Here is a 10,868-nt window from a genome sequence, read left to right as displayed (position 1 = left end):
GAACCACGACAAAAACATCTGTGTCTCCAATTGCGTTTGAATACTCCAAACCCTTCCCTTTACATTCTTGCAAGTTGCATGCTTTACTTTCCGCTGCTCACATTCTCTTTGCATTCTTGCTTGATATGTATTGTGTTTGTTAAACTTGTGCCAAAACTCCACTTCTACTTAAAGAAATTAAAAACTGCCACTTTTGGTACTTAGTGTCTAATCACCCCCTCTAGACACCTCTTCTCGATCCTTTTCAATCGGTATTAGAGCATTGGTCTCCATTGCCTTGGTTTAATCACCATTGGAGGAACATGGATGTGTCTATGTTAGGAAGTCTTAGACATAGAGTGCCTATTCTTGATGGAGAGTATTTTCATGAGTGGAAAAATGAAATGCTTGAGATTTTCAATGAATATCATTTGAACAAGTACATTGCTAGCCCTTGTGCACCTCATGTTGATCCTTTGCATCCTACCCTAGAGGAAGATATTGACATGATCCGCAACCTTAGAACAGTTGAGCTTATCATTAGAGGCTTGCCTAGAAACTTGATTAGAAGTTTGCCTACTCTCAAGTGTGCCTATACTATATGGAGATTTCTTGAGGAACAATTTCCAGGTTATTCCTTGAAAAATTTAGATGAAATTTTCCATAAGTCTATTGCCTTGAGTAAGATGAATTCTAGTGATCCTAGCTTTGGTGATTGTCTATTTGAGCTTACCAATCTCATGCATGCCATAGGAAATGTTGGGATCATTAGCGATATCATATCCGAAGCTATTAGAATTCATAAAGATGACCATTGTGATGATCATTTATCTAATGTATTACCCTCTCTAGGAATTGATCTATCACAAAATGATGTTGAACATGGATACTATGATGAGGATGATGATAGTGACTATGATCTTGATGATGCAATGAGACAATTTGGTCTTATGGCAAATCTTCGCGGCTACATGGCTGGAGGAAAGGAATTGGTCCTTGATAGTGGATGAACTGATCATATGACCAGAGATAAAGATATGTTCCGTGAGCTTGCTGAAAACAACGGCCCTCGAAAATATGTCACTTTTGGTGATAATTCAAAGGGTAAGGTGGTTGGCCTTGGTAAGGTGGCCATCTCACATGATAGATCCATACAAAATGTCATGCTCGTTGAATCTCTTGGGTACAATTTACTTTCAGTTTCTAGACTTGCTGATTTCGGTTTCAATGTCCTATTCACTGAAGTAGATTGCCAAGTGTTTCGTAGAGACAATCATAAAATGGTCTTTACCGGTATACGTAGAGGAGATCTTTACATTGTTAATTTCACTAAAAAGGCTCAACCTAGAACTTGCTTAATTGCCAAATCTTCTAAAGGCTGGTCGTGGCATACAAGACTAGGTCATGTTGGTATGCAAAACCTTGACAAGCTTATTAAAGGTGATCATATCCTTGGAATAAAAGATGTCATATTTGACAAGGATATACTTTGTAGTGCTTGTCAAGCAAGGAAACAAGTTGGAGGAAGTCACCGTGCGAAGAACATCATGACCACAAGAAGACCACTCGAGCTACTTCACATGGATCTCTTTGGTCCAAATGCCTACAAGAGTCTCGGTGGTAACTCATTTGGTCTAGTCATAGTTGATGATTTTTCAAGATTTACGTGGGTGTTCTTTCTTGATGACAAATCGCAGGTTCAAAAGATCTTCAAAAACTTCGCTTGGAAGGCCCAAAATCAATTTGACGTGAAGATCAAAAAGGTTCGAAGCGACAATGGAACAGAGTTCAAGAACACAAATGTGTATACCTTTCTTGACGAAGAGGGGATTTCACACGAGTTCTCGGCTACGTACACACCTCAACAAAATGGAGTTGTTGAGAGGAAGAACCGGACTCTTATCGAGATGGCAAGAATGATGCTTCATGAGTACAAGACACCAAAGCACTTTTGGGCGGAAGCGGTTGAGACAGCTTGTCATGCAACAAATCGCTTGTATCTTCACAAGCTACTCGGCAAGACGGCATACGAGCTCCTCAGCAGTAACAAACCCCAAGTTGGATACTTTCGAGTATTCGGCTCAAAGTGCTACATTCTTGATAAGCATCGTCGTTCCAAATTTGCTCCTAAATCTCATGAAGGTTTCCTACTTGGTTACGGCTCAAACTCTCACACTTACCGTGTCTACAACAATTTCACCTGACAGGTTGAAGAGACGGTAGATGTGAAGTTTGATGAATCTAACGGCTTACAAGTAGAGCAATTGCCAATTGATGTAGGTGACAAAGACCCTTCGGAAGCAATTCAAGACTTGTCTATTGGCAAGAGTCGTCCAACGGAGGTGAAGGAGAGTACCTCGTCAGTCCAAGTGGAAGCTTCTACCTCATGACAAGGTGAACCAAGAGTTGATATGGAAGTATCCACAAGTGGGACACACCAAGACGAACAAAACGAGGAAGCACACCAAGATGAACATCAACAACCTCCTTCTCCACCACGACAAGAGAATGACAATGACAACAATGAATAAGGCCAAGAGGAAGAACAAGATGAAGAAGATGTTCCACCCCGAGCCAAACCAAAGCTCCCACGAGTTCGAGCAAGAATCACCAAAGATCACCCCGTCGAGCAAATCTACAATGATATCCAAACCGGGAGAATCACTTTCTCTAAAACTCGTTTAGCTAACTTTTGTGAACATTACTCATTCATCTCTAGCATTGAACCTATGAAGGTTGAATAAGCATTGGAAGATCCGGATTGTATAAACGCTATGCATGAAGAGCTACACAACTTAGAGAGAAATCAAGTTTGGACATTGGTCGAGAAGCCCGACAACAACCACAACATCATTGGTACCAAATGGGTGTTTCGCAACAAGCAAGATGAAGATGGTCAAGTCGTCCGCAACAAAGCACGCCTAGTAGCCCAAGGCTACACTCAAGTCGAAGGTATGGACTATGGTGAGACATATGCCCCCGTTGCTAGACTTGAGTCCATTCGCATCTTACTTGCCTATGCTAATCATCATGATATCACCTTGTACCAAATGGACATTAAAAGTGTTGTTCTAAATGGTGAAATTGAGGAGGAAGTTTATGTCAAGCAACCTCCTGGCTTTGTCAATCCTAAGAAACCTAATCATGTTTACAAACTTCACAAAGCCCTTTATGGTCTTAAACAAGCTCCTAGAGCATGGTACAAATGCTTGACCAAGTTCCTTATTGAAAAAGGCTTTGAAATTGGAAAGAATTGATTCTACTCTTTTTACTAAAAGGGTTAATGGAGAGCTATTTGTGTGCCAAATTTATGTTGATGATATTATATTTGGTTCGACTAACCCCCATTTTAGTGAGAAGTTTGGAAAGCTAATGTCGGAGAAGTTTGAGATGTCTATGATGAGTGAACTCAAATTCTTTCTTGGTTTGCAAATCAAGCAAACTAAGGAAGGTACCTTTGTCTCTCAAACAAGGTACACCAAGGACTTATTCAAGAAGTTCAATATGCAAGAATGCAAAGGTATGACTACACCCATGCCTACTAGTGGACATCTTGATTTGACCAAAGATGGTGAACCGGTTGATCAAAAAGTTTACCGCTCTATGATTGGTTCATTATTGTATCTATGTGCCTCTCATCCCGACAGTATGCTAAGTGTGTGCATGTGTGCACGATATCAGGCGGCACCTAAAGAATGTCATCATAAGGCTGTGAAAAGGATAGTGAGATACCTAATACATACACCAAATTTTGGCATTTGGTATCCCAAGAGGTCCTCTTTTGATCTTGTTGGCTACTCCGATTCGGACTATGCCGGAGACAAGGTTGATAGAAAGTCCACTTCGGGTACTTGTCAATTTCTTGGTAGATCTCTTGTGTCTTGGTCCTCCAAGAAACAAAACTCGGTATCCTTATCCACCGCCGAAGCGGAATACATTGCCGCTGGTTCATGTTGTGCTCAATTACTTTGGATGACCCAAACTCTAAAAGATTACGGGATATATGTGAAACATGTTCCATTGCTGTGTGACAATGAAAGTGCCATTAAGATTGCTCATAATCCTGTGCAAGATTCTCGAACTAAGCATATTGAAGTTTGTCATCACTTCATTCGAGATCATGTTGCTAAAAGGGACATTAACCTTAAGCATGTTCGCACCGATAAGCAATTAGCGGATATATTCACCAAACCGCTTGATGAGAAAGTGTTTTGCAGGTTAAGAGGTGAATTGAACATCATTGATGCTTCAAACTTGGAGTAGGAACTCCATTTGATACATGCAAGGCATGAGCCTATAACTAATCCTTGATATTTCTCTTATGTTGACTATCTTATGTCTTGGATATATTTGCACCTTGCATGTTATCTAACCCATGTAGGTACTTCGATGAATCTAAATCTATGAGATTGCTACTCACTCACATCTTGAGCAATTTCTATATCACCAAGTCTCTACACAATGGTGGTTGAAGACAAGGAAGCACGAAACCATTCAAACATATCCTTTGGCAAATTCTATGTTGAGTTTCATGATTGTCATTTTGGATACACAAGTGCTCTTCCTTGCAAAACTAACCCATGTAGGTAGATGAACTCAAACTCCAAGTGGTGCTCCCAACTCTTGATGAACTACATCAACCTTGAGCGACCCACACAAGTTCAACTACATGATCAAGATCAACACCACCACCCAAGGTATGTTATTCCATCTTAGAGAAGCTTTACTCCAAGTCATGAGTCAAAGAAACTCGACAAGATGTGAATACATCAAAAAACTTAAACGAAAAATGGTAACCCCATTTTGAGCTTAAACGATGAGTATGACCTATGATCAAGTGATCACACTTGACTCCTAAGTCTATATACTCTAACATAGGTGACTTTGTCGCCGACCATTTCTAGATGAAGTTCTCGTGCATTTCTCCGTGCTTTTGCATTTGCATATTTGTTTCCCCTTTCAAAAAAAAACTTCATCTAGATCTTTTCTTGTCTTTTCCTTTTTTGTTCTGCATTTTCTGCATCTAATTCATTGCAAATCTTTCAGTTGATTCGTTGCATATCCTTGTGAGATCTTATTTGTCTAGTGAGCTGAGGTGACAAGTGTTTTCTCTGTGATGAACTCGGTCTCACCGGTCTGACACTCTCGGTCCAACCGAATACTCTCAGTACAACCGAAACATACAACTCGGTGTCACCGATTTCACTACCGGAAAGACATCTTGCCACTTGTTTCTGCATTCTTCTTGACCCAGCTCCACTCAATGAATCTTGTCCTCGACCAGCATCCCATTCAACTTGCTGCTTTGTTCTGTGCCTCAAGGACCAAACCCATCATGACAAAAATCCGGAAGAACCCTTCTTGGAAATTGATGTCAAAGGGGGAGAGAGAGATCACATCAAAGCTTAGTCGTACCTATAGGGGGAGAGAATACTCAATGGAAGAAAGAGTAATGATCAAGGACCCCAGATGATTGGTGTTCAAGAGGAGAGAAGTCACATGTCTTCAAGAGGGGAGAGACATGTTCATACTTGTGCCTGTTTGCATTAGCTCTGTTCATTTCCTTTGAGCTCTGATTTTGCTCTGATTTTCTGTTCCCTATCTTCTCCCAATATCCCATGTTAGATTCAGGGGGAGCAAGACATCTAAGGGAAGGAAATCCTTGATTTTATTGCACATATTTACCTTGGGGACATGTTTATATCCAATGTGGTACTTAGTACTCACTCTACATGTCATCCCGGTCTTGGTACTCTTGTGGTCTCTCTTGTTTGCTCTGGCCAGTAGGTGTATCTGTGTTATCTGACCTTGTTTATGCAGGTTCATCCCATCCTAAGACAACTCAAGACCACAAGGTAAGTATATGCATCACAGTCATGTGAATGAGAAATTCTTGCTGATGTACATACTGTTTGCAAGAAGGACTCATGAGCATGAAGGTACATTTCTCATATTCACATCTTTTTCTCTGATGCATATAGCCAAGATACATGTAACACATTGCTTACTTTGTCATGTTTATGCATTCACATGCTCCTATATTCCATATTCACATGATTGCATACATGTAGGAGGAGCCTATGCATGTTACATGTCTTTCCAAAGCTTTACTTACTATTCTCTATATCTTTATCTAAAGCTTTGATGTATGTTGACATCAATTACCAAAAAGGGGGAGATTGAAAGCACAAGTGCTCCCTAGGTGGTTTTGGTAATTAATGTCAACATATCTCTTGTTGGACTAACACTTTTACCTAGTATGTTTCAGATAAGTTCAACAATGAAGTGGCATGGACTAGAGGATGTGGAACCCCTTCAAGATGCTAAGGACAAAGGATTGGCTCATGCTCCAAGCTCAAGATTCTACATTTTTTATTTTAGTGATCCAAGATCACATTGAGTCTATAGGAAAAGTCAATACTATCAAGGAGGGATGAGGTGTTGCTTAATGAGGCTCTTGCTCAAAATGCTTAGTGATATGCTCCAAAGCCCTCAAGTACTTTATCACATCCACATATGACCTAAACCAAAAGTCAAACTCGGCCCCACCGATTCTTTCTATCCGGCGCCACCGAGTACAGATGTCATAGCCACTGCCACAAACCCTAGGCAAATAGGTCTCACCGATAGGGATCTCGGTCTCACCGAGATGGGATTGCAATCTCTCTGTATGGAACCATTACCAAAATCGGTCTCACAGAGTTTGCGCAATCGGTCCTACCGAGTTTGCAATGTAAACTCTCTGTTTCCTTTTCGTAACATTTTGGTCTCACCGAAATGAGTGAATCGGTCCCACCGAGTTTACCTGACCAACTCCCTGGTTAGCTTATCACCAAAATCGGTCTCACCGAGTTTGTGTAATCGGTCTCACCGAGATTACATTATGCCCTAACCCTAACCATATCGGTCCTACCGAGTTGCATGTCAGTCACTAGATTTGCTGAATCGGTCCGACCTAGTTTTTCAATACGGTCCCACCGAGTTTGGCAAGTTATGTGTAACATTAGATTTTGTGTGGAGGCTATATATACCCCTCCACCTCCTCTTCATTCGTGGAGAGAGCCATCAGAACATGCCTACACTTCCAATACACATTTTCTAAGAGAGAACCACCTACACTTGTGTTGAGGTCAAGATATTCCATTCCAACCACATAAATCTTGATCTCTAGCCTTCCCCAAGTTGCCTTCCACTCAAATCTTCTTTCCACCAAACCCAAATCCTGTGAGAGAGAGTTGAGTGTTGGGGAGACTATCATTTGAAGCACTAGAGAAAGGAGTTCATCATCAACACACCATTTGTTACTTCTTGGAGAGTGGTGTCTCCTAGATTGGCTAGGTGTCACTTGGGAGCCTCCGACAAGATTGTGGAGTTGAACCAAGGAGTTTGTAAGGGCAAGGAGATCGCCTACTTCGTGAAGATCTACCGCTAGTGAGGCAAGTCCTTCGTGGGCGACGGCCATGGTGGGATAGACAAGGTTGCTTCTTCGTGGACCCTTCATGGGTGGAGCCCTCCGTGGACTCGCGCAACCGATACCCTTCGTGGATTGAAGTCTCCACCAACGTGGATGTACGATAGCACCACCTATCGGAACCACGACAAAATCATCCGTGTCTCCAATTGCGTTTGAACTCCAAACCCTTCCCTTTACATTCTTGCAAGTTGCATGCTTTACTTTCCGCTGCTCACATACTCTTTGCATACTTGCTTGATATGTATTGTGTTTGTTAAACTTGTGCCAAAACTCCACTTCAACTTAAAGAAATTAAAAACTGTAACTTTTGGTACTTAGTGTCTAATCACCCCCCTCTAGACACCTCTTCTCGATCCTTTTCGAGAGTGCCCTGGCTGACTCCCTGGGCTGCTGGACAATGTGACTTAAGTCATCGGCATCCGGTGGCCGGATATATGTTCCTTGGAAGTTGTCTCGAAAGGCGTCTTCCAAATCTTCCCAACTGCTAATAGAATTTTCTGGCAGACTGTTTAGCCAGTACCGCCCCAGCCCTTTGAGCTTTAGGGGTAGGTATTTAATGGCATGAAGGTCATCTCCGCGAGCCATGTGAATATGGAGGAGGAAATCCTCAATCCATACTGCGGGATCTGTTGTTCCGTTGTATGATTTGATGTTCATGGGTTTGAACCCGTCTAGAAATTCATGCTCCATTACCTCGTTAGTGAAGCAGAGAGGGTGTGTGGCTCCTCTATGTTGGGCCACACTATGATGTACCTCCGGAGGATTCCATTTACGGTTTTCGGCCCGGGCGTGGCTAGGTCTGTTACGTCCGAATAGGCAGCCGTTGTCGTCTGTCGAGGCATTTCCCGGCGATCCATAGATCGATCTCGCGTGTCCTGCTCTGCCATCCAAGTCTTGTTGGATGTCGTGAGTATGCCCCCGTGCTGTCTTGTTCTTGCTTTTATGGCGAGGTGGGGTGGTATGGTGATCGGTTTGAGTTGATGCCTTGTCCGGGCCAGGTTGTGGTCGACCTGCTGCGTTGTGCGATGATGGTACGGGCTCCAGCACCTTGCCATCGCACTGAGGTAGCCACCTACGCTTCGGGTAGCTTTTGGCTGGGCCAATAAGGCTGTATTCTTCGGCGGCTAGGACCTCGGTCCATCTATCATTGAGCAAATCTTGGCTCACTTGAAGCTGCAGCTGCTTCTTTCTTAGGCTCCGTGCAGTGGCTATTAGCCGGCGTTTGAAGCGCTCCTGCTCGAGAGGGTCCTCAGGCATGATGAAATCTTCATTGCCGAGGCTCTCCTCTTCCTCGGAGAGCGGAAGATAATTACTATCCTCCGGGTCTCCATATATGGCCTGTTCATCGGGGCTAACTTGCCCGTTTTCCTTTTCCCCCTGTTCGGATTCTTCCTCAACAGGGTCTTCATTATTTCCGGCCTCGTCCGGGGTGTTATCTTCTCCGGTGCCGGTATTGTTTTCTCTTGAGCGACGTGACTTAGAGCGGCGCCTGTGGCGCCGGCTCTTGGACTGTGTCCCAGGAGGTTTATCCTCAACTGGATCCTCTTTGTCATCGTTATGAGCTTCTTTGGGTGTATCTGCCATACACACGTCGTACCAGGAGGTGGCCGTCCAGCGTCTAGTGGATGGTGGGTTTTGACCTTTTTCTTCGTCGGCATCATCGTCCATACCGTCGATGTCTTTGGAGTTGTAATCAAGCATGTCGGTTGGGTCCTCGACAGTGGCTATCAAGTGGGTGGCGGGTGGGAAGCAAAATTCTCTACCATCAGCCGCTAGTTTGAACCGGACATAGTTTGGCGGCGAGTCACCCACCAAGGATAGGTTCTTTAATGAGTTTAGGACATCGCCTATGGGCGAGTGCTGGAAGATGTCTGCGGCGCTGAACTCAAAGATCGATAACCGATCAAGTTTGGTATCGGCAGACTCACATGGTTCGAAACTTATTGCCGGAGACGAGTCCGGAGTTCCGGTGATGCAGATATCATGTGAAGTTGAATCCGAGTGCGGCTCCAACGCCTCAGAATTAGTGGCCTCCGTGGCGGGGTTGAGCTTCCCGTCCTCGGATGGCGTGATCTGCTCCAGATCTAACACCAGAGCTGTCACAGGAACTATCTCCTAGATGTGGTTTGATGATAGGTTTAAGCCATGCTCATCAGGGTGACCGGGAGTGGTCATCGCGGTCTCGTCCAGCGAAGATCAAGTCTCCGCGGATGTCCGCAACGTAGTTCAAATTCCCAATCCGACTTGATGGCCAGGGGCGTAGCTTTCGATCTGCTCCATATGGCCAAGCGAGTTGGCCCGCAGTGCGAAGCCACCGAATACGAAGATCTGTCCAGGGAGCAAACTCTCTCCTCGGACTGCGTCGCTATGGACGATTAAGGAAGCCATCAACCTCTTGGGGACGACACAGTGGAACTCTCAATGAAAGCACCAATGTCGGTGTCAAAACCGGCAGATCTCGGGTAGGGGGTCCCGAACTGTGCGTCTAAGGTCGATGGTGTCGGTGTACTAGAGTAGGGGTACCCTAGTATCCCGAACTTGTGCACGGACAGTTGCAGCGCCCCGCGGCAAGGCTTGCCGGGCGACCGCCAGGGTCCTCCGCTGGTTCCTTTGGAGCCATTCAAGAACAAAGTATTTAAGATGAGAAGACAAGGCCCCGGCAAGAGGAGCTTGCCGGGAAGAGACAAGGCCCCGGCAAGAGGAGCTTGCCGGGAAGGCCAACCACGGCACCTCAAGAAACTTGCCGCGACGCACCGCGCGTCCCGGCAAGGTCCGGCGAGCGACAAGCTTCCGGATGCGACAAGACGACGACCCCGACAAGGTACTCGCCGGGGGCCAGCTGCCACTCTATACCCGCGCTCCAGCGCACCCACCCGCGTGTCGCCCTGAGGATTTCTCAGGGGCGCGTGGCGGGAGCCTGTGCAGCCAGGGGTACGCGGTGGCAAGCGGAGATGAAGAGGAGGCCATCGTGGCAAATGGTGGCGCTCCTAACGGTCACTTTTTGCACTGTTTAGGCATCTCAGACGGGCATTCAATGCCCTTGTCCCCTGCCGTCAGAGTTAGGTAGGATACACTGTGTCCACAGTAGCGGTAGCTGTACCTACCGCATTCTTTTTCCATTTTTACCCCTCTAGTCTACGTTGCCACCTGTCGGTGACCCCTTGAGCGTATAAATGGAGGCCCATGTGCAACGTAGAAGAGGTTCGGCTCATTCGAAACACCAAGAACACTCTCACGCTCGGTCTGGTAGCGTTCATCGCTCCTGAGCAAGAACTCAATACAAACCGCAAAGCAGGAGTAGAGTTTTACGCATCCGTGTGGCCCGAACCTGGGTAAACCGCTCGTGTGCTTCGCCTCGATCCGCTCTTCGTGCGACCTCCGCCCTCACCGAATCGAAAGGGACTCGGCCCGCCGG

This window comes from Triticum dicoccoides, chromosome 5B (genome assembly GCF_002162155.2).
Source record: "Triticum dicoccoides isolate Atlit2015 ecotype Zavitan chromosome 5B, WEW_v2.0, whole genome shotgun sequence".
Taxonomy (NCBI): domain Eukaryota; kingdom Viridiplantae; phylum Streptophyta; class Magnoliopsida; order Poales; family Poaceae; genus Triticum; species Triticum dicoccoides.
The sequence above is the reverse complement of the archived record's forward strand: the minus strand, read 5'-3'. Positions refer to the sequence as shown.